The 24,822-nt window shown below is 39.8% G+C and overlaps 1 protein-coding gene across 2 annotated transcripts in view; it reads right to left on the bottom strand.

Moving 5' to 3' along the window:
* Positions 1-24,822, bottom strand: part of aff2 (AF4/FMR2 family, member 2) — a 169,347-nt gene that overhangs the window by 79,102 nt on the left and 65,423 nt on the right. The gene's annotated exons all lie outside the window — the stretch shown is intronic.

Raw genomic sequence — 24,822 nt, 5'->3', positions numbered from 1 at the left:
CTCCGAAGCGGTAGAACCCAGTTGTTTTTGTTCCGATTCTTATTTTTCTCTGCTAAAAGTGTCTTAAGCTCAGCAACCATAAGTCCAAAACCAACCAAATTTGGTAGGTGGGTTCTTATGACTCCCACCACTGATTATCACCCATGTCAGCCATATGGTGGTGTTTTAACAAATAACTTTACGTTTTGGACTATAACTTTTGAACCATAAGCCTCACAAACAAAATTTTGTTTCTGTTTTTTCCTGGATTCTCTGGGTCCAGGTGAATTTATCCATATAAGACGCGCCCATTTGTGCCTAAACAGATTTTCCACCACTGGGAATTTTGTCCATATCTGTTTTTTTGTTACTCCTCCTACAATTTTTGAGCAATCACCAAATTTAGCATACAGCCTTGAGGGACTGCACAACATTTTCTTTTTTGCTCAGTGTTGGAACAGACGTTACCAAAATCTTTGACAATACACCTGATCAGCAGAATGTTGTGTGATTTTTCAGACCAACATTTTGACTTGTAAGCACTTTAAGTTTTTCTGTATGTTAGTTCTCATCACTACAGGTGTAAAACCCCCTCCTTCCAACCACAATGTGGGTCCATATTTCTGCTTGTTGACTCCACAGGAAGTGAAGACTGCAGAAGCAGCAATTCAAAGACTAACTTTGCTGAAACTTAAGCCAAAATATGAGATATTCGTGTCTTTTTATGTTTGTAATGAATGAAACTCATAAGACTTTTCTTTGTTCAAGCTTATATTAATCTGCTGGCCTTCAGTAAGTTTGTTCCTGATATTTATTCAACTGTTTCACTACTGCGGAACCGGATGAACAGTAAGAGACAATGTTGTTTTTATCTCTGAATTTATTCAGATTCATAACGTAATGTTATTGATAATCTCTCCACATGATAACATTTATAATATGAATCGGTAATAACAACAATGAATAACAACAAATGACTGTAATGCGTTGTCTCCTGTATTTGTGACTGGCAGTAAACCATTGTAGCGTTATTGTCTCTGATGTAGTCAGACTGATGACTGATTCAGATAAACAAAGCCACGCTAGGCTTTGTCAGATAAACAGGAGATACAGTTGTGCACAATGTAACTAAATAAATGATAATGTGACTCAGTAATATTTGAAGTGTGAGTTATAAAAATGACTTGTGTGGGAATTCTCCCTCTTGTTGTTTGAGCTGTCAGAAACCGATCTGGACTCTTTCCAGACTGATACTGACACAAGACAGAAGAGTTAGTTTGTATTTCCTTTTTTGGAATACACATGCACACTTTGATTTCATTAAGTTATTGACCTTTTACATTGAAATGTGTTATTTTCATTTGATTTCTCTCACGAAATAGATTTTTTTCATCAATGAGCTCCCCAATGCATTTAATAAGCGGTAGACACGATAAGATGTTATTTACTATCTGGACATCTTTGTTGAATTTAGAATGTTTTTCCTGCATACATTGTACTGATGAAACACATGTGTGATTGGTCTCACTTCTTCTTTAAACAGAATCAAACTAGCTGAAGTGACTTTGCTCGGCTTTGTGAAGCCTGAAACCCGCTCCTTGCTGCTCGCGGCTATAATTCTGGCCGATTGAGCTGCTTCCTTCTGTTGAGCGCGAAAATGTTTGAACCCGCAAATTGCCGCTTGCGGCTATATTTATAATTGATGTTGTAGCACTTGCTTTGATAGCATCTAAATTACATGGATGCATATCCTGCTAATGCTTACACACAGAAAATTCTAAATTGAAAATTGTATTTTAAAATAAAACAATGTTCTCTAGGTTATCAAGGTATCATCCATTAAACAGTGATATATTCAAATAAAGACACTGCATATGACACTTTCAGTATAATAAAGACACTTTTGTCCCGAACTGACAAGAAGTGGGCAAAATAAGACACTTCCTGTGTCATTATCATCATTGTTTCACACCATAAGGTGCCATATTTGATGGATGTAAAAATGAACATTTAAATGTGATTTCCCGCCTCAGTATAAAACACGGCTGACAGACAAAAATGGAAACACTCATATGATTTCAGGCTCACAGAGTCTGTCTATTTCTGTCTCTATCCATCCGTCTATACATCTGTCTCTCCCTGCCTCACTTTAACCATCCCTGTCCATCACACTTGTGTTTAGTTCACTGGAGCGTGGCGCTGACACTACCAGTGTTTGGTGTTTGTTTCCTATTTGCAGTATGGACCTCTAAACCAGATGGCACACTGTATGTATTATAATAAACATCACATCACTTAGTCATTTAAAAGATAGACGTCTATTCTTAGCGCAGTGACTAGAAACTGGCTTTAATGGATTTTAATGGACATGTGTGTGCATGTGTGAGTGTGTTTCCCTAATTGATCTTATTGTGAGATCACGGTTAATGTCAAGGACTAAGAGATGAAGTGAATATAAAAGAGAAATGAAAGATGAGCGAGAGCCAGAGAGGAAGTCTGCAGGAAGAGAAAGGACAAAATTCAGAGAGAAAATAGATACCAAAGAAAAATGAGAGACAGAGAGAGAGAGAGGGAGGGAGAGAGATTCGGGGGGAAAATATAGCCGAGGCAATTACTGAGGCAGAAATCCTTTCTGTCTGAAATAGCTGCTCAGATAGATAGACGTCTACACACACGAACACACCAATTCTCCCTCTCTCACACACACACACACAACCACCAACCCAAAGGCAGACTCACTCATAGACAGGTACATAAGGATACAAAAGCTTACATTCATATACAGTCACAGCCACCAACAACTAATTTCATTATTGATTTATTTGCTGATTATTTTCTCAATTAACTGTTCGGTCTATAAAATGTCAGAATATAGTAAATAAATGCAACAAATCCTCATAATTGCCATTTTGCTTGAAATGTATTTTTGCACATTTTTCGTTAAATATATTTTCATCATCATCATCATCATCATTTGGAAAAAAAACAATTTAATTCGACCAATACTTTGGTTCACGACTAAATACCTGCAAAACTAATGACATTCCCATCAGCCTCAGCTGTACTTTGTTTTGTGGTCATTAGCAAACGTTAGCATGCAAACATGCTAATCTACAGTGAACATTGTACCTGCTTAACATCAGGGCGTTAGCATGAACTGCTAATAGCAGAATCCTTTGAGTCCTTGGTTTATGAACATTCATGTACAGTGAAGAGCAGACAGCAGCACTGCGACACTGAAGTAAATCTGAATGATTAATCATTTACAATGTAATCTCTGTATTAAATGTTATAACCGTCAACAGACTGGGTGATATTAATGAATGCAACGGTTGAATATATTGATGGAAACATATTCATTTGTCAGTCTCCATAAATAGCTCGGTTTATTCTTTAATTTGGATTGTTTCTCAGTTGAAACACGTACACATATAACATGAATTATGGCCTGACACTCCATTCTGATTGGCTTAAAGGTGCTCATTACATTAATTTGTAATATTAGCGAGGAGCCAGTTTACACTCCACAAGCAGTTACCTATAAAACTGCATAACTAACACATTTAATGTGATTCCACTCAAATGATTTCTTTTTATATTTTTATATGCCTGTGTCTTTTCATGTTTCAAATCCACCAGAGTGTCTTGTTTCTTTTGTACTGGAATTAAAAATCATTAAGAGGTAATTATAGTAATTGGTTTAAGACTGAAGAAACAGGCTCCCCTCTCTCTGTGTGTGTCTGTGCGAGAGAGAAATGAATGACTCAGTGAAAGCATGTGGAATGACAAAATATGAATTAATAAAAAACACCCCAAAAGACATTGTCTATTCATATCTAATAACAGAGAGAGAGAGAGAGAGTCAAATTTGACTTGGAGATTGGCAGACAGAGAAGATGAAGGAGAGAAAAGAGAAACAAAGAGAAATGAAAAGGGATGAGGATTAAAGAAACGGAAAGATTTAAAGACAAAGTCAAACAGAATCAAATCTGGAGCTTGATGAATGTAAACACTTTCTGCAGAGCTGTCCTCCGAGAGCCGTTAACTCATCTTCTCCAATTTCTGTTTTATTTTCAAACTGTTTTCTCAGGATATTCTCTCAGAAGCCGACTAGGAAGAGGCTTAGATTGTCGGCTGAATTACACAAAGTAAGTGAACTTCATCTTTTAACGTGGTCCTCTTCAACACCAGAGAGGCCCAAATGTGCCACAGAGAAAAACTGTTGCTTTGCTGTCATAAAAAATGTCAAAGTCAAATGAAAACTGTCAATCATCCAGTTGGTGTGATTGAAGTTTTGAGTCGTATACGGTTCAGTCTGAGGTCCAACAGGGTTTGGAAAATCTTCAAGGATTTTTTTGTCCACAGGCTTCTCGTTTATTCAGTTTCATCTTCTCCTTTTATCATCCATATTTCAGCTGTTTACAGAGCTGGAGTGACCGCCATCACTGGGATTACCAGCATGCTAGATAGATCACAAGCATTGCCCTCAGAGGAAACTCTGCATGTGTGAGTGTGTGTAAACAGTTGTGTGTGTGTGTGTGTGTGTGTGTGTGTGCGCGGGAGAGAGCATGTCTGTGTGATTCAGTGTGTACACTGATATGTGTGCATGTTTGTGCATGAGTCAGCCTGCCTAATAATCTACAGATTGTTTGTTTCAGACATAAAAAGAGAGAGTATCGCCTCATGTGTTCTCCGACTTAAACTCTTAAAAATTAAAGTGATGTTATATGCATATTTTAATTAACTGCAAAAAAAAAACAAACAGGTTTCACTAAAGTAGTTTTCATCCTATAGCTATCATTGAAGATGAACAGTGGGAAAGTCTATTATGCTGCAGGATTGGTTAGAGACGTTTCTATACATTTAAGATGAACACAGTCATGTTTCTTTATAAAGGAGAAAACAACAAACTTATTGCAGCCACTCCTTAAGCCTGCAGGTGTGAGTGTTTGATATTGAATGATACTGGATTTTTGGAGGTAATACCAATATTGATATTTCAGAGTATAAAAATCTGATAGTGATGTATCAGCTGATATTTGGTTGTAGTGACATACTGAGAAATTAATTCACAATCTGTCCAAAGCGTTGTGTCAAATATAAGGGATATTTTACAATTGAACAATGAAGTTAAAGATCCCCTCAAGACATTTTTTAAGATATATATATATATATATATATATATATATATATATATATATATATAAGAAAACTCTGCTTGGAATAATAATTTGTGTCTGATATGGTTTTTCCACCAAAAAAGTTTAATTATCTTGTTAAAAACTAAAATGACATCTACTGCTTCTCCCTCATTAAAAAGCCCAGAAACCGTGAATATGCAAATACTGTTCATCTAAAAAGTTTTAACTGCTGGACACAAGACACTTCACTGTGAAGTCCACTCTGAGTATATGTTCACTGGAGGCTTCATATTTTCACATCACACCTTGTTAATTTGCATACTGGACTGTGATTGGCTCCAAACTAGATGCGATGTCACAAATGCTCGTAGGTACACGCCTTAAACGTTTCGACGAGCGCAGAGAAACTTCAGCAGATGAGTGTGAAAACAGCCTTCTAGTGTCAAACTCTGCCAAACAAATTATTAAAGATAACTGATGCTGGAATTTCTTTTTGGATATTTCTGGAATATATGAGAATATATCACCAGTAAAATGATGTGTCACGGGTGATAAATGTTAGATATTGACAGACATGTTGGTGGTAAGCCAAAGTAAACCTTTTTTCGTGACAGCAAGAAACATGCAGGTGTAATAAATAACATTCATAATAGTTGCATTCCGTTTAGGTGAACATGTTACAGGATCCTGCTGTTGTGCATACTTGCCTTCTGGCACGGTTTTATGGGACACTTAAATAGAACTGAGCCATCATTATTTTAATTAGTTACACCTGTGATAGGCTGCTGAAAGTGTATGAGAAAACTGACTTCTTCTTTTAGTATTTATTCTGGTTTCCATGACGTAGATCCATCATTGTGTCATGGTAGTCTTCCTCTGTTGTTGTCTTCTGCTCTAATGCTTCCTATCACTATAAAGTTCCACAGCTGCCACTCTGGCGTTACAGCCAGGTAAGGTTATATTATACTACTGTACACACAAACACATTAACATGCACCACTTTTCCCTCTTCCTCTCCACACCTCTCTCTCATCTCATTTCATTTGTTTCTGTCTTGCTCGCTCTCTGTCCCCCTCTTCCTCACAATCCCCCTTTTTTCTTCACCCCTTCTCTCTCTTTCCCTCTCCTTCTTCATCTCGTTCTCCCCACACCAAGCTGCTGAGAAGCAGATAAGGAGTTGATTTACCATCCAATTAAATGTCGTCATTTAAGCATTGCTTCAAATAAGCCTGTCGTTTTCACCCAGCGCTAATTGGCCTTCCACTAGCATGTGCATGTGTTAGGATGTGTGTCTGTGCTCGTGTGCGGGTTAGTCTCTTTGTGTATCTAATGCTTTACTTATGACCAGAAGATTCAGATTGTGGTTGTTCCCTCACTATAAAAGAGGGTCATTTTAAGTTCAAAATAAGTTGTACAAGCGAGTCTCTTTCCCCTATTCTGGCACAGTATGGTGCTTTAGTTTTCTCTCTGATGACTCAACCAGCCACCTTATGAATTTTGATTTATAATAACATTGAATCAAATGACTACTTGTAATGTGAAAGGGGTCGCCCCATGGATGTATTAAGAAGAACTGGATACCAGGCTCAAAGATGGCGTCCCATTCATTCCTATGAAAGTTGCTCAGTGGCACATGAAGCCAAAAAATCAATCAGCTTTCTGCTTTACCCAGATGTTGCTCACACTTCCTGATTTTTGGGCCAATAGATCATGCACACTAGAGACTTCTGCTGGACTAGCCGGCTAACTTCTGGTTGGCTCTCTGCTCACTTGAATGGGGATAAGATAATTTAATCATGCAGCTCTTCCAGACTTTCCAAATGTTATCGGACCAAATGGATCAAAGTCTGATGATAAAACTTGCAATGTCGAGGGAGTTTTGATGCTCAAAAAAATTTACTATTCACCGTTTTACAGCCACTGCTTTTCCAATGATTGTGTGTGGGAAAAATGCTTTTTGGGCTGGTGTGCATCATGTGCACCTGAAAGTTGTAATTACACGGTTTGGCCACTATGTCAAATTGGCTTCACAGCCCGGCACACTTCCTGGGAGCTTTGATCGCCTGCAGTCACAAACTCACAGAGAACTGTCACCCAATGCTGCAGCTAAAAGCTCTTGCTAAAAGCACATATAATACTCAGTCTTACTCCTACTTCACTCTTACCTCTCACATAAAACTTTGTTTCAAGCAGCAGCAGCTATTTTCAGCCAAAAATCTCTGATTAACTCACTGTACGCTGTTTAGCACCAAATGGCACCCTTTCTTCAGCCTTCCTCACGAGCTAGCAGGACAAACACCTAGCTTAACAGCTTAACAGCCAGATAAAGGCTATTTCCAAGGAGTTAGTGCAGACCAAAATAGACCTAAAAGGAGAGAGAATATTGAACTAACATTTGTCACATGTCTATGAACGCTTTAAGTGAATGCTAATGTTGTTCTGAGACTGCTGAATTTGTAAATCATGGATATATAAAGAGAACTGGATACCGAGATGCAGGAGTTGTAATTACACGGTTTGACCACTATGTCCAATTGGCTTCAAAGCCTGGCGCTGTTCCTGGGGGCTTGGTGTAAATAGGCAAATGTTCGTTAGCGCATTAGCAATACAACAGTGAAGTGTCAGGGCTGTACGCCTTTTTCTGGCATTCTTCTGACTCCAAGTGGCCGAAAAAAGAAAAAAAAAACTGATGCAGCCAAGTCTATTCACAAATCAGAGTAAATGATATCCACAAACACACACACGCACACACACACACACAGTATAATACTCCACCTTTCTTTGTCACTTTCCCTCTCTCTAGCACACATGCACACCCACTCAAGAGAGGATTTTTATAGAATTTTAATAAATCCATGGGAAGCGGTCTCAAAACTCATTTATCAAACATTTAACACTGACTTAGCCATTAAAGGGGGGCGAGAGAGGGAGCGAGGAGGATAGATTGAAGAAGAGGAGCTATGATCAATGCCAGTGGACCATATAATTGCACCAGGAGTGGGTTAGCTGAAAACATTAGCCTTGTTTTCTGATGGATCACATCCTGGAGCCAGCTAGCCAAGCTAAACGCTTCAATCTGTATTATGACCCAGAGTCATCCATCTGAAGGAGCTGTGCCACTAAAATTAGTAAGAGTTTTCTACACAATTGATAAGTTGATAGCTAAAATGCAGTGTTCCATTTTAAGAGAGAATGGTTATTATTAACTTTTCAAAGTAGTGAAAAGCTTGTCTTTGCTTTGTTCTTTTGTTAAGTCTTTTCCTGGCTAGATTCCACACATTGCTTGCAGAGAGAGGCTTTTTTTTCCACTTACAGTCTGTACAAAGGCACACATACAGGCACATATGAAAAGAAGTACAGCACATGATCTTCTGAGCAGTAACAATCACTGGCACTGACCTTCCATTGAATCTCTTTTTTCACCTAGTACACCATCAAGCATGCCAAGACGAGAAATTCCTGCTCACTTTCACCCCATGACAGTATCTTTTCTAGTTGCTCTTCAGGTCTGTGACAAGCGAAACTTCCGACTTCAAGAATCATTTCCCTGCGGTTATGTGGCTATTCCACAAAAATGTCATGAAACAACTGGCTGTCTCCAAGTTCAAAATATACCACGTTCAACGTATTGTACTTCACTGTTACATTTAGTCTGTGTTGTGTCTGTATTTATTGGATTCAGTTTGCATTGCATGCTTATCCTTTACTGTTACAAATATTTCTAAGATACAGAGCTGCTGTGTTCATGCAACCTGCGGTTACCCATAACACCCCTCTCTATGTATGTTCGCAGAGATCTTTATGTGTATTTGGGGAGCTATAATTCCAGTTTAAGGTGTTACAAAATTAACAGGAAAGTGGGGGGGAATGTCTGTCAAGAACACACACACTGTCCTAAGAGGTGGTGTAATCAAGCAACAAATTGAAAACACCTGAGTGGGTGGAGAAAAAGAACCAAAGATTTACAAATGTTGACAAACTCTGTCCAAAAAATAATGAAAAGATAACAGAAATGTCCATGTTTACTGGTTAATTAGCTTATTTTTTGGCTGGACCGGCCACAGACCAGCCTTGTAACCCCGAATGTGTGTCCGGCACTGACTGACTGACTCACTCACTCATTGACTCACTGAGTAATGAAGTTCACTATTGGTGGACTGGCCCAGTGTTGGAGTTTCCCCATTAGCTGTTGCACTTTCAAAATGAATCAACACAGTTTCTATTACGTCTTCAGAGGGTGTTTACAATGGAGCCCCATGAGTGCAGTCCCAAAATAAGTCTTAAAAACACACATTTACCAACCAAAGCTTCTCACACAGAGGCTCCGGCACAGACAGGATAGCATGGCTAGCATCTTTAGCATAGCCGTGCTGTGTGTAGCCCATAGACTGTTTAAAAATAAGGCATAGCAGTGGTGTTTCTGGTTTAACAGCACTGTGCTGGGCTGGTAACAGATGTGTTAACAGTGTTTGTCTCTGAAAGACATCACGGCGCAGATATAAAGTCACACAGCTTACGTACTGTTAGCCTAGCATGTTAATCCTACGTAAACATATGGATGAGACCATATGTTTACAGACATCCGCAGATAAAAAAAGATGAAAGAGCAGGAGGAATTAGCAGATAATTAGAATAGTTATAATTAAAATTAAAATAAATTCTCTTTTAAATCAAACATCCCAAGATATGAGTGGAAAGTATTGTTCTTACAACTGTGTTTATATCCTTTTTTTTTTTTGACTCAAACATTGCTTCACCGTGTCATGTGACATCCTACTTCAGTACACTTTAACAATAACTATTACTGGGGCCACTAATGAAAATTGCCAATGAACATTTAATATCCAGGAATTCACATTATATTAGACACTACCACTGACTATCCCATCCATAGTCCAGCCATATATTAGGTTTTGACCTAGTCTTGTTTAACCTCTTACCAGGCACCCCATTTTCATGCATGAGCCTGAAAATAACGTACCCAAAATAAGAAGGTTACTGTTCTTCAACCCTTTTGATTACAGTAACAACCCTGGTCTTATTTAAAAGGTACATTTACATTTACATTTTACAACCAGAAAGTCAGAATGAGTATAAGTGATCCTGAAAATAATGCCATCAAGGCTGAAGTGTCCCACAGTGGGACAGTACCACTTAACAGGTTAAGCTAATATAGGATATATGCAGTGAAAAAAACAGGAGATTGAGAAGGAGTTGACAAATGATGATTAAGAGTGAGGCAGGCTTTGAATAGTCAAGGGTAGGAGTTCATACTCCACATGAGATTGGCACTATGTTAATATTAGCTTTGTGAGGCTTATGGGCTAGAATCTAATTGTTAGTGCTGGAATCCTGTGTGGCTGAGACATAAAAAGACAAATCGCTAGACTTGCTGCAGTTCCACTTGCGTCTGTAACACAGTGCAAGTATTAAGTACTAATAGCGTCTATTAAATCCATTAGAAGTTGAAACCTTTGTGATTTTAACAAGTTAGAATACAAAAAAGGAAAATCAAACTTTACCAATACATATGTAAGTTATCATAACTTGGTTTCTTCCATATCCATGATATCCACCAACAATCTCTTCTAATGTCGTTTTCCCAACTTTTTAGCTGTAATCTCTGCTGTCGGTAAACTTCTACATCTTTCGTCCCTCTCTGTTCTGATATAATTACAGCCATGTCTGAACAGCTGTGGCCACTCAAATCACCCATGGACTTGCTGCTTCTATCTATCTGATGTTGTTATGCTGCATTCATGTCATATCTCAGTAAAAACAGAAATATCAAATAAACAACAATTCCAGATCTCTATGCAACCTAAGTGTTCAAATGTATTATAGTATACTACAATGATATAATAGCAACCTTTAACAAATGTAATTAAATGCTATTAAGATAAACAATAATGCTCGAACCTCATATGTAGCAGCAGCCTAGTAACAGCACTGTGGATTTACTGCTGTGGATGACATCTATATTATATGACAAAGGGAGGGAGATTCACTACTGTGATTAATTGCGAACAGAACACCTCCTACATACACCCACACACAGACTCCATCTCTTTCTCTCTCATATACACACATTCAGTGGCAAAGAAAACCCCTTTTATAAATATACACAACACATGCACACACAGCAATATTAATGGAACGAAAAAGGCTTTATATAGTTTCACACGCATCTCTGTTTTAATTAGTATAAAAGAGAAACACACACACACACATGCACTTCTATGCCTACTGCAGCGTAGTTCACTGAGCAGGGAAAAGAGGATGATTGACAGGTGTGTGCGTGTGAGTGTGTGTGTGTGTGCAGAGGCAAAATTCAAGCTGAGTATATTTGATTTGTTCTGTTGGCAGGATGTGTTTGAGTGTGTGTGTTTGTGCTCGCTGTGTGTGTGGTCTGTCTGTGTGTGGTTCTCAGCATGACGCCTGTGTACCAACTAAATAAGTGCCTCTTGAGAGGGGGGGATGATGGGTGGGAGGTGGAGGGGTTCTCAGCAGTACAATAGGGCATCAATTGTGTGTGTGTGTGTGTGTGTGTGTGTGTATGTGTGTGTGTATCCTTCTATATATTTGTATGTTTATTCACGCACACACATACTCCCAGAGGACTAAATAAATCCCCTGTATCCACAAAATCAATGGCATCATTTCAGCCAAATGTTTTTTTCTTACTTTGATGGGACATTTCATGTAGATTACATGTAGCTTACACACACATTTCTAATTAAATATTATGAAGCAGAGTTTAGGGGAATTGGTCTGTAATGGAAACAGTTTCCTTGAGCAACACACAATACCAATACCAATTATGGTCAAACAACATTGTCTTTGATGATGTTAATTCATATTGTATTTTATTTGAGTTCCACTAGCATTTTACTAATGTGGTACTTTTGCCACCAGTATTGCTGGAAGTTCTGTCTTTTCAAACATAATGCATGTGATACAGCAGTAAAAGACAAATAATTCTAGTTAAAGTAGTAATTCATCCTCTTTCTGAAATTATACTCCTCGTTAACAAGTGGCTAACGAGCAGCCAGTCAACAGCTGGCTCGTTAGTCTTACCCAACTAAACTAACAAGCCACTTGCTCAACTTGTCAGCATTCAACTGCAATATTTCTGTGCAACAAGCATGAATTGAAATTAACAGTGCTTATAGAATAACGATATACATCTGTAATAAAAATGCCAGCAAGAAAATGTATTAAATACAGCATTCTTTACGATTTATATATCTTTAGGTGAGACTATGACCAATGTTGACACAAGTGGAAAGGCAAAATGTCTCAAATGGCACATTGAACTTCTCTTTATTTCTTACAGCTTTCTTAAGTCAGACGCTTAAAAAACATATTTATAAGACAACTTGAAATATGACCACAAGCAACATTTCTCCCGGGGCCTGGGCCATTAAGCAAAATATCTTTGTGCTCAATTTGAGTAGATCACTGTGGTAACCTACGCTGAATAGCTAACCAGGATAACCCAAAGAGAGCTAGACTGTTTTGCTTTTGTGATAAAATCATCAAAATTTTTATCTGTGACATGCTAAAACATAGTGTAACAGTGGCACAAGTAAAGATGAGTTATAAAGTTAGCAAACTCGCTCAGTAATGTACATTTTAAGCTAAGCTAACATTAGCAAACATTAGCCACCGTAAGCTACTGGTCATACCAGACTAACTAAGTAGGCTTTGCACTGTAGAAGCGTAACTTTTCAGTGTATTGGAATAAGGAAATATGTTTTATTGCTTATCAGTTCAACTTTTTATTTGTAAGAGGAAGAGTGTGTTATTTTGTCTTTCAAAAGTTATGTGGTCTCAGTTTACTGAGCAACACTTGAACATGCACAATGTTGAGTAATAGGCATAGACTGTAAAAAAGTAATGGACGTAGCCACTGTGACGTCAACTATTGGTTTGTGGACTCTCATTTTGAAGCCTTGAGTTTAGCATTTTGACCAAGTTGCCATCTTGGTTTTTTGAAGCCAGAAGTGACCATATTTGGACAAAAGGGTGGAGCTGACCCTAATGCTAGCTGCTAGCTGATAGCAGCTGCAAAATGAACACCATGCTGTATTGTAGTAGACTTGAAACTAGTGATTGAGACCGTAAATAAATCAGGAAAATGTTTACTGAGGTAGTAAATCAAGTGAGAAGTAGAGTCATTTTCTCATAGGCTTCTATACAATCGATGGCCATTAGCTAGAATGCAGGTTTAAGCTATGCTAACATAGAAGACCAGCAGCTTTACTTTAATTAATTTAATTAAAAAAATGAGAATCTAACTGTACAACAGTTGTGGCCTACTATCACTCACCATGGTAGTTTGTGGTGTTAATGTATTAGAGCATTAAAAACAGTGGAACACATGGAGGGTTTTGGAAGATATTCTCATGTCATTTAAAAGATACTTTGACAAGGGGGACAATCTGCAAATCAGCTGAATTGCTTTTGAAATATGCATAATGCTGATTTAAAATACACATGATTGAAAGTTATGAGCTGCTTGTTCATCAGTCTTTAATTCCATTTTAAAACTTCAAGGTGGGGTTATCCAGTGTCTTCTGATTACCACTTGAAAAATTATATGTCAACTGTTTAATATTCTGGGTGTCTTTGTCACACTGTAATCTCTCTCTCCACTGTCTGGTAGAAATACAGTAAAATGTTTTGAAGAATAAGCTACATCTGTGCAGGTTACCCTGCAGAGACGTCTCAGCAATGGTCCCCAGCCTGGACGCTGACAACCACAGAGCTGTAAAATGAGGTGAGACATATGTGACTTCACAGGTAAAGCTGTGTGTTTACACCACAGCCAAAAGCAGTGCTGCAGTATTTCACACCACAGTGGCACAGACACACTCACAGGATGACAAGCAAGCCTGTGACACACAAACACACGACACACTTTTGTCACTCTGAGACCTTAGCTATTTCCTTAATCAGTGGGAAATAGCACCTAGAAGTCTGGTATATTTATCTGCTACTCAATTTGTGAACATCCCTCTTTCACCTATTTGTGTAGTTACACTTTTTCTTTGCATATTTCTTTTGTTTATTCCAAACAACAACAAAATAAACATTTTTCCTACGCACTAGCAAATGTGTGATTAGTTAAACAGTGTAAACTGTAAATTAACATCTCGTTCTCTTAATCTCCCCTCTTGACTCGTCATCTGTTATTCTTTCCTTCCTTCTCCTCACCTCTTTTTCGTCTCTCTTGTCTTGCTCTCTCCCACCTTCTTTTCTTTTCTCTCTCTTCCTCATCCTCCCTTTTCTCCACTCCTCCCTCTCTATGCACTTTAAGTCTAAATCAGGGGATTTGGGGTGTTAAGAGCTGAGGTGTAAAACACCGACTGGTTCTCTGTAAGCTCCTAAGAGGAGAAAATAATCCAACACAAAGTCTTTTTCTCAACAGCAGCTCTCCTCCCCCCTAATCACCCTATTAGCCGCCTCTCCTCTCCTCTCCTCTCTTCTCCTCTCCTCTCCTCCAAACATCTTGCAAATGTGAATTAAGTGTCCGAGACCAAACTGAGTCCTGATATTTCACAAATATGACCACTGTGTTTTTCTAAGTGGATGATGTGGTGCCTGGCGTCTACTAATTTCTCACGCCATCCACCAAATGACACTGTCTTGTTAGTCATCAGCCATGGTTGTAATTGTTTGGAAACATGACTGAGTTTGGAAGAGTCTGTTTCTTTCTATATTAATGTTCATTTAGATCATCTGGCTGCACAGAGTAAAGAGCTGACATTTATTCTGATTGCTGAATGCCTTTTGTTCAATCAACCAATCACGGTTCATGTTTATTGATACTGAGCATTTCCATAAATCTCAGGCTTTGTGCTGAATGTCTCATCATCTCTCACCACCAGACTCCTCTGCAAGCCAGCGGTAGTTATAATATCTAGGAACAATATACAAAGCATCATGGCAGAGAGGGAAAGAAGGAGCCATTTAATCGACTATCTTCTATGTAATCTCTCGGATGCATTCTTGTGTTCAGTCTCCCCTAGAACTAAATAATAAACTGTTGCATACAGCACAGAAAAGAACAGAAAATGTTGTCTCCTCTCACTTTCCTACCCGGTTATATTGCTCTCTTTCTCCGATGCTCTCTCGCCCATCTCTCTCATCTTCCTCCTCTCACTTCCATCCTTCTCCCTCGCTCTCTTTTTTATATTCATAGGATTTTAAAATGTCTGTAATGGCCCTGGTAGATCAAAACACTCCTTCTCACACTGTGTGTGTGCGACCGTGCTTCTGTGTGTGTGTTTATGTCGGTGTGTATGTGTGTGTGTGTGTGCGTGTGTGCATGTGTGATTTGCATATCGTGGCTATGCTCTGATTGGCAAACTGGCAACGCAGAGCCCAGCGGGGCATTTTTTATTAAAAGGCCCTACCACACACCCACTCACACATACACACACACACACACAAACACATGCACAAAGTTAGAAACAGCCACTGGCCTGTATCAGAACCTAATGAATAATACTAAAGAGCTAGCAGCAGGGCTTCTCCCTGTATTGTTCTGTAAAGCCAAGAGTAATAAAGATTTTTATAACCATATTTTTATGGGCACCAGACATAAGCTGTTATGGAATAGTTGGATATTTTATTGGCTGTTCGGTCCAGTTTTTTATTGTGTAAAATGAAGTTGCCTTGTAATCTATCATATTTTACCAGTCAAGATGTATAAGTATTAACTAGGATGTTTTACTACTGTAACATCCTGGGGAATTAATATTTTTGCATTAAAACAGTGGAGCATGCCATTATCAATCACTTATCAGCAATGTGTTCAACACAACATAAAATACATTCTTATTTAAAAATCTTGAAGAAGGATGATCCTAAAAAATTATAACCCTCTTTTATTAAATGGGATAAAGACTTCCACTAATATATTACCTAAGACTAAGGTCAGTAATGTATTACAGCATCCTGAGGCAACACATTCTCACTCCCAACTCATCACATATGGACCCTTGGTCAGGACCCCTTGGCGTCACGTTTTAATGCACTGGATACCCCTCTAGTGTAATTTTTCAATGTGCAGTGTCACAGAAGTCACTGTTAAAAAACTAATTATGTTTTCTGGTGTGGCAACGCTGTGGTTAAGGTCTGGTTAGGTTTAGCAAAGTCTACTCTTTGTTAACTATTTATCTACTCATCCACCCAACCCACCACCTCCGAATATGGACATTTTTCACCTCATATAGATGTCATGGGTCTCAAGGTATCCAGTGCATTAAAAAGTAACACCAAGGAGTCCTGACCAAGCGTCCCTATGTGACGACTTGAGAATGAGAATAGGTTGCCTGAGGGCATGATACATGGACTAGTACTGGTACAATATAAAATAGCTACTGTATTTTTTTTAAAGGAGAATGGGTCATCCACTTCATTTGGCACCATGGTGGGAACTTAAAAGGAATAAATGTACCTCCAGAACTGGCAGCTACAGCTACATGAGAAGAGATAATATCAAGGGATATGATAAATACAAAGTAAGGAATAAAATACTGAAAATGTGGATTTACATTTCCTCAAAGCCCAACTGTGTATCATGAGTGTAAGTCATATAAAACCATCTTCTCTGGCCATAATGAAACACATCAATAATAACAATAATAATAATAATAATAATGTTACATTTAATTTGTACCACACCTTTCATTCATAGTGAAACTCAAAGCGCTATAGTATTAATAACCCAGAACACACAGCATAAAGACAATAGTAATAAAAGTTAAGATGAAAAAGCCTTCCTGGATAGAAAGGTTTTTAGGCCTTTTTTAAAAGAGACTAGTGTCTGTGCTGCCCTCAGATGGTTAGGAAGGCTGTTCCAACAGCATGGTGCAGCAGAGCAGAGCGATCCCCCATGGTGTGGAGCTTAGTACTGGGGGCCCGGAGGAGCAAGCTGGCAGATCTGAGGGTGCGGATAGAGGTTTGTGGTATGATCAGTTCCTGTAAGTAGGGAGGTGCATGTCTGTTGATGGATTTGAATGTGAGTAGCAGGACTTTTTAGTCAACCCTGAAGGAGACAGGGAGCCAATGAATGAATGCAATGAAAACAGAATTGGTGTTATATGTTCATGTTTTTGCGCTCTCATCAGGATCCTGGCAGTGCTGTTCTGAATGTGCTGGAGCTTCTGGATGCTCCTGACATGGATCCCTGTAAAAAGCACATTGTAGTCCAGTCTTGAGGAGATAAAGGCATGAACAAGTTTCTCTGCATGTGACAGGATTAGAGATGTGCGCAGTTTAGAGATGTTTTTGAGATGGTAGAAAGAGGTTTTGCACAGATGTCTTATATGGTCATCAAAAGTCAGCTGAGGGTCAAACCTAACACCCAGATTAGTGACTGAGGAGTAAAAGGGGATGTCCTGGCTGTCAAAGGTGAAATGAGGTATGTGGGTTGACTGAATCTAGTGTGGAGTGCCAAGAAGGAGAGCTTCAGTTTTACTGCTGTTTAACTGGAAGAAATGTGTGCTCATCCAGTCCTTTATCTCCTTAAGACAGGGGTTGAGGTGTGACATGGCTGCAGAAGGGCTTGGGGCAGTTTTGATGTACAGATGGGTATCATCAGCATATCAATGAGCAGACATCCCAAGTCTGCTGATAACTCGTCAAAAGGTGAGCATGTAGAGGGTAAACAGGATGGGGCTAAGATTCGATCCTTGAGGAACAACACAGGTGACAGGGAGCGATCTAGACCTGCATCCTCCAAGTGAGATACACACAGTCCTACTGGAAAGGTATGACTGAGACCACTTAATCTGCACTTAAGTCTGACAGTCCAGTGGAGGTGTGGAGGTGCTCTAAGAGGATAGTGTGATCCATGATGTCAAATGCAATGCTCAGGTCAAGGAGAATCAGGAGAGAAGGGGACCCTGCATAAGCTGCCATCAGCAGGTCATTCACAACTCTAAGCAAAGCTGTTTCAGTGCTGTGTGCTGAAAGAAAACCTAACTGAAATTTTTCAAATAGGTTGTTGTCTTTAAGGTGGTCCTGAAGCTCAGAAGCAACCACCTTTTCCAACACCTTGAACAGGAAAGGGAGGTTGGAGATAGGTCTGTAGCTGGCAAGAATTTCTGGGTCCAGGGGGTGCTTCTTGAGGAGGGGGCAGATGACTGCAATCTTGATGGTAGATGGAACGTGATCAGGGGGTCTGAGAGTCGGGATGTATGATTTGAGCAGAGCTGTGGAAATGGGGTTCAGGGCACAAGTAAAGAGTTTCATCTTCCTGAGGATTTCCTCAATGTGGCTCTGACTGACACCAGTAAAATGGAGTAGAGATGGTGAGCTCCCAGACAGAAGGTCAATGACAGGAGGAGGCAGAGAGGAAGAGCTGGACATCAGAGAGCGAATGTTGTTGACCTTGGCTCTGAAAAAGTTAATGAAGCTGTTACATCGCTCTTCTGTAGCCTCAATTGGGAAAGATGATTGTGGCTTCAGGAGATGATTTATGGTGGAAAAAAGATGCTTAGGGTTGCCAGAATTGTTATTAATTAGGTTGGAGTAGAACTGTGACCGAACATCTTTAAGGGACTTTGAGTAAGTCCTTTGATGTTCACAGAAGGCCATCAGTGCTGTAGCAGATACAGCTGCTCTCTTAAAGCCTCAGCCAACTATTTACCCACAATCAGTGGTGGAAAGTAACTGAGTATGATTACTCAAGTACTATACTTAGGTTTTGAGGTACTTTTACTTCACTGGAATATTTATATTTGATGCTTGATGTATGCCTTTATTCCACAACATTTCAGAGGCAGAGACTTTTTACCCTACACTACATTTATTTGACAGCTATAGTTACAGATGTTTTTGTCATACAACACATATCATCATCTTCAAGGCTGGATTACAAACTGGGAAATGTGAGGAACTGCCTCAGGACTCAAGACCCCAAGAGGCCCCCAAAAGCCCCATGTTCACTGCATGTCAATTGATTTTGGTGATTAGATTCATTGCAAATTTATGCTGGAATTAGCCCCACTAAACTACAATATTAACTATGATGGGTCCTACATTATGACTCAATTTTGTGGCCCTGTCTTGTAGAGGGAGCTTTATTAATTTGGTTTTTTCTGTCTCTGTTATAAATGAATTAAGCTCAACGATTAAAATGCTGCTTACATGTTCATGTGTATATACTAATAATCTAGTAATATAATATATACAATAATTCTAATCCGTGAAATATTTCTGCACTTTTGAATGCAGGACTTTTACTTGTAATGGAGTATTTTTACATTAAGGTATTGCTACTTTTACTTAAGTAAAGGATTCTTCTTCTTCCTCTGCTGCCCATAATTCTTTTATTAAAATGTCACAGACTCTGGCTTTTAACTATAAATTAAAGTCTTGACTGTGTGAACCCATGGCATCGGGAACATGGTACTGCTAGCACACTAAGCCCCCAAAATCACTCCAGTAGATGATTTGGAAGCTGCAGTGAAAGTGCAGAGATTGACTGCTGCAACCCCTGGTCAGTGATCACTGGGCGTTGAGCGCTCTGCCCTGCCCCGACTTGAACCACCAACCTCAGATACACCAGCATGGCATGGCCAGAAATTTTTAAATAACAGCAGTTTTATATGACCAGCCTCTTGAAAAATGTCCAAATCAGATGATGTGAAGGGGGCGATTTACTTAGGCATGAGATGACAGCACTCTGAGGAGCAATAATACACACTATCAGCCTCTTATAGTGACAGCAGAGATCAATGCTGATCATTACAGCTAATCCAGTAAACTGTTCTGTAATGTTAATCCCCAGTGTAAACAGTTCATCTGAAATCACATTCTGTCTGTTATAAACAGCATTGCTAAATAACTAACTGTGCTCTATGTCAGCTGCATTCATAAAATCACCCTTATGTGTGTGTATGCTCTCTTAGGAAAAAAAGCAATCTGTAAGATGTAAAGAGAAATGTGTCCATGTACATTTGACTTTGTCAGCAATGTCTCAGCTGCTGACATGCTATTTGCTTTCTTGCTGCTTGTCTATCACCACAGTACATGACATAACATCACTGCATTGTTATCTAACAGCGCATCATCCACATGAGCTCATTACTACAGAGCAGAGCCCTCTCTAGATGATCTTTTAACAAACCTGAAAATGATCTGAGCTGTTAAAATACTGAACTTCAAACCCCACAGAGACTGGCCCAGTCTGCTGCCCTCTCTCCTCTGTGATCTCTCTTATCAGGGGCAGCTATTGCTGTGATGACACCCCAGCAGCACCTGATGGGTGATGGAAAACCTCCCCTATGCTCTTTGGCTAAAGTATATTTCTCTCCAAGCACCCTCTTCTCTGCCTTACTACAGCCACTCAAGGGTAGGTTGATTCATTGGAGTGAATTCTTTGTTTCTAGAGGATGATTTTATGATCATTTTATTATCAGCATAAAAGCTGAAACATTTCATCCCCCTCTCTCTGCAGAGGCAATTAGTCAGCTTTATGAAAATCAAATAAGTAAATAATTCGATCACAAAAAAGCCGATACAGCATCACTAATCAAAGTTTCTTGAGGATGCACAGACGTGGTGCCTATATAAGCATATAGGAACTGATGTAGTGAACGGTGGTGTCATTTATTCGTGTATGTGTGTATGCCTTGGTCGTGAGTTGACAGGCAGCCTGAGGGAAAGAGAGACCTGATGGGTATTATGCAAATGAAGCCAGCTGTTTGCTGCATTGGCAGACTCCTCATAACTCTCTTCTAGTTCTGCTAGAAGTGAGAAAATATTTTATCCCCGTTTTCCCTCGTTGCCTCAATCTCTCGCCTCTTCTTTATTTCCTCAGAGAAGGTATTTCTATACACTGTAATTTTATACACACCCTTCTCTCCACATTTTACTGTTACTCCCCCATGTCTGCCTGACTATCCATCTGCACTGTTACGGTAATGAATGTACAAACAGGGAAAGCTTCCTTAAGCATTTGTTGACTTCTGCAGTGTGGAGTAAATCATACTGAGGCTCTGAATCCATAATTTACTGAAAAACAAACAAACAATGAACAGTTTTCCATGGATGGGTCTCATGTTAATTCAGATATTTTACCACTGCAGCCACTGGGGACTTATTTGCAGTCAGATTGCGGAAACCATCTTTCCTCAAAGTAGCATCTCCTATCTTTGGTTCCCTTTTCACTTAAATATCTCCCTCCCCTCTTCAGTTTGTTCTCTCCACTCACTTCAAATCAAAGAGGCTTCACTGGCACGGTAAAATAAATTTACATTCAACTCTCTGTCCTTTTCTCTCTCCTTCTGATGCTCCCTCATCCCTGTCCTCCCTTAAACTGACTAAACATGACCATTTCACTGTGGTTGTAGACATTGATGCCAGTGTGCCTTCCCTTGTTAAGTTAAAGGGGCAAGCAGCCAATGAGTTTCTTTTTTCAAGCTATTTGTATATATTTTGTGTTTCAGCATTGCGTTTATTTGATCTTTTGGACACTGGGACACACTGTTAACTCAACATTGACATGTTAAACCTGGTTGATAGTTGATATGCTGTTTGTGTTAGCAAGCAGTTGCCTATTCATACTGTATATCTAGCAGACATGGAGCAACATTAGCATTCATTTGTGTTTCTAGCTACCTGGCATACACTGAAAAAGATGTGTCTCACTCCTTCATCAGCTAGTCACCAACTTTGTCTGTCTACTGTTTGGTACTGGGAAGGTAGCGTACAATGAGTTTACAGTGAGTTCTGAGTTTTTTCGCCAAAAGCAGCTGCCTATTGCTGCTGACAGCAAGGTTGATGAGAACAGTGAGAGTCACCCAAAAGAGTGAAGTTGCAGGCCACGAATTAGTCATTTGAAAGGGGAACTTTAGAGTCGAATAATTCTCGATGGGTTTGCTACTACAAGCAGCGTCTTTCCCATTACAAATAGTCATTTGATCCATTGTTAATATAAAAATATCAATTGGTGCAGTTTTAAAATTACAGTGGGCAAAGTGCTATTTGGGTAGGTAAGAAGGTTGTAAACTGTTATGTCCACAGCTCACCGTTTATCTAACCATAGCGAGCGGAAACATCATTACTCCGTAAACATTTGCCAATAAATCAGCGCAGCTGATGCTTATTTGCACTGGCTTATCTAACTCAAAATGATTGGCATAGTAAATTAAAGGGTACCTATTATACTTTTTGTGGATTTCTGTTACTTACATACTGTTATGATGTCAGATATCTATGTTAAACATTGTCAATGTTCCAAAACTTGAGAAGTTTTTCCATGTGTCATTTGTGTTTTTCACACGCATATTTTGGATCATATTCAGGCTCAAACATGTACAGATCTATTTGAGAAGTTGACCTTTTGAGTAAAGAACGAGAAAAAGAAGAATTCCCAATACTGTAGTTAGTTTCATGTTTTGTTTACGGAGCCTCCCGAGCGGCTGGAAGTCGGCTGTGACATGGCCTCTGGAAGCTAACCAATCAGAACAGAATGAGCTCATCAGAGGGAGGGGTCTTAAACCCTAACCCAGATGCTTTGCTGTTGTTCTTGCTCTGCTTGCTCTCGCATCTGCTTGCATGTTTCTGCTGATATTCTTGTTTTTCTTCTGTGAGAAACTATGAGCAGTGGCTCCTGGATACTTGTAAATCACTGGGACTGTAATTTTTTGTAGATATAGTGGGCTATTGCCATATTTCAATATTTTTATGACCTCCTGAGTACAAACTGAGCGTGGCCCACCAACAGCACAAGCCTGCACTGCAGTGGCTGGAAACATGGTACTTAGCTAAAGCTAATTAGCTGCAAGATACCCCCCTTTTCCACTGACGACTACCACAAACTCCTACAAAAGATTGAAGCGCTGGAAACCAAAATTCACTGGTTTGAAATAAACATGGTAGTGAATGGACTACGTGGGAACAACACCACTTTACCATGGACTCAAAATAGTGGACAAGAGCATGTTAAACACGGCTAATTAGCACCAACGAGAATACCAAGAAACAGGAGGGCTGTGTACCGGCTAATAAATCTACAATTGGTAGTCCTCCTTGGAATTCTCTTGGTGCAAAGCCTAAGAGTAAATATTTTCCCCGGGAAATGGGAGGACAGATAACATGCAGAGCCCAGTGTCCTGAGATTTGTGATGCAACTGGCTGGCCTGCATTATCACCCAGGCAGAGCGCTTCTTCAACCCCTGTTCTTAGTGGGACACAGCCGTGGACAGCTGTGAAAGGGAGAATTAGCAACAAACCTCCCTAACGACCAAGTGTTGCAGGGCCCTGGATCTCCGTCTGATAACCTGGATAACCTCTCATCTTCACACAGCAGGGTAAGGACTGAGAGTAACTCAGAAAGTAAAAGGCTACAGGGAAAGCTAACGACTGGGCTTGAAACTCTGATTGTGGGCGACTTTGCTGTAAAAGATGTAAAAGGCATGTGCAGTAAGACCGCCAAAATACTCTGCTTTCCCAAGGATATGGTCTCTGACTTGGCAGAAAGAATCCTGCATATCGTGGCTGCACATTCAACTGTGAAAACCATCTTAGTGCACATAGGGACCAATGATGTTGTGAAACAACAGTCTGAAGTACTGAAACAAGACTTTATTGATCTGTTGAACACAGTCAGCTCTTTGAATGCTGAGGTGTTTATCAGTGGCCCCCTGCTGCCAGTCAGAAGAGGAGTTGAGAGATTCAGCAGATTGTTGGCTCTGAACACATTACTTTCATCTGCATTTTATTTACAATTTCAACTTTTTCTGGGACTGCAGACATATTTTTAAGGCAGAGGGACTTTGCCATAACAACTCAGGAGTAAAACTGTTCACCTCTAACCTATTATACTTCCTGCGTCACCCATCTGCTCCCTCTGCCAAGGACAAGAGACAACAGGAATCAAAACAGGAGGAAGACATATGAGCCACCTCAACCCCCGCCTGAGGAAAGCTTTGGTCATGGAAGACATCCGAGCTGAGAGGAGGAGTCTCCACCCCCCTCACCGACAACTGCCTCTGAGGATCCACCTCCTTCACCCCCCCAGGCCCCATCCAGGTCACCCTCCTCTCCAGTCACCCTTTCTCCTTTCTCCCCCCACTTGGAGTTCACTGTCTAGATGAAAGAGCTGGTCACTGCTGGGACCAAACTTACCCCCCACCCAACTCCCATTTTCTCTCCCCTAAATCCCCCTCGGCATCCACCTCCACCAGAATCATCCTGTCTCCCCAGCCTGATAAAAGCACAGCACGTCCAGCTGTCTGTGTGCAAAATACAGCAAGCTCTAATTGATATCTGCTGGGTCCAGGCTACAACGCTGATGGCACTCATGAATATTCCCAGGACAAGATGGGGCCCGGTGTTCCAGTAGCTTCCTCCATTCCTGTGTTGATAGCTAATAGAAAAAGAATGGTGAATCTGCTAAGAAACAAGAACACCCAGCCGATTCTGAAAATGTATCAAATTTAGCATCCATTCTTCGTCAGCCACATCCTGTCCCAAAAAACTGGGCAGATAATGCTTTTAACACACTTTAAATTTAAATTTAGCTTTATTAAACATCAGGTCTCTGGCAGGAAAACATTTTAAATCAATGATTTTATTGTCAAGCACGATCTTGATTTTTTGTTTTTCACTGAAACTTGGTTAGACCTAGATAACAGTGCAGCTGTTCTTACTGAGTCAACTCCTCCCAACTTCAGTTTTA

This window comes from Thunnus thynnus, chromosome 9 (genome assembly GCF_963924715.1).
Source record: "Thunnus thynnus chromosome 9, fThuThy2.1, whole genome shotgun sequence".
Taxonomy (NCBI): Eukaryota; Metazoa; Chordata; class Actinopteri; order Scombriformes; family Scombridae; genus Thunnus; species Thunnus thynnus.
The sequence above is the reverse complement of the archived record's forward strand: the minus strand, read 5'-3'. Positions and strand labels throughout refer to the sequence as shown.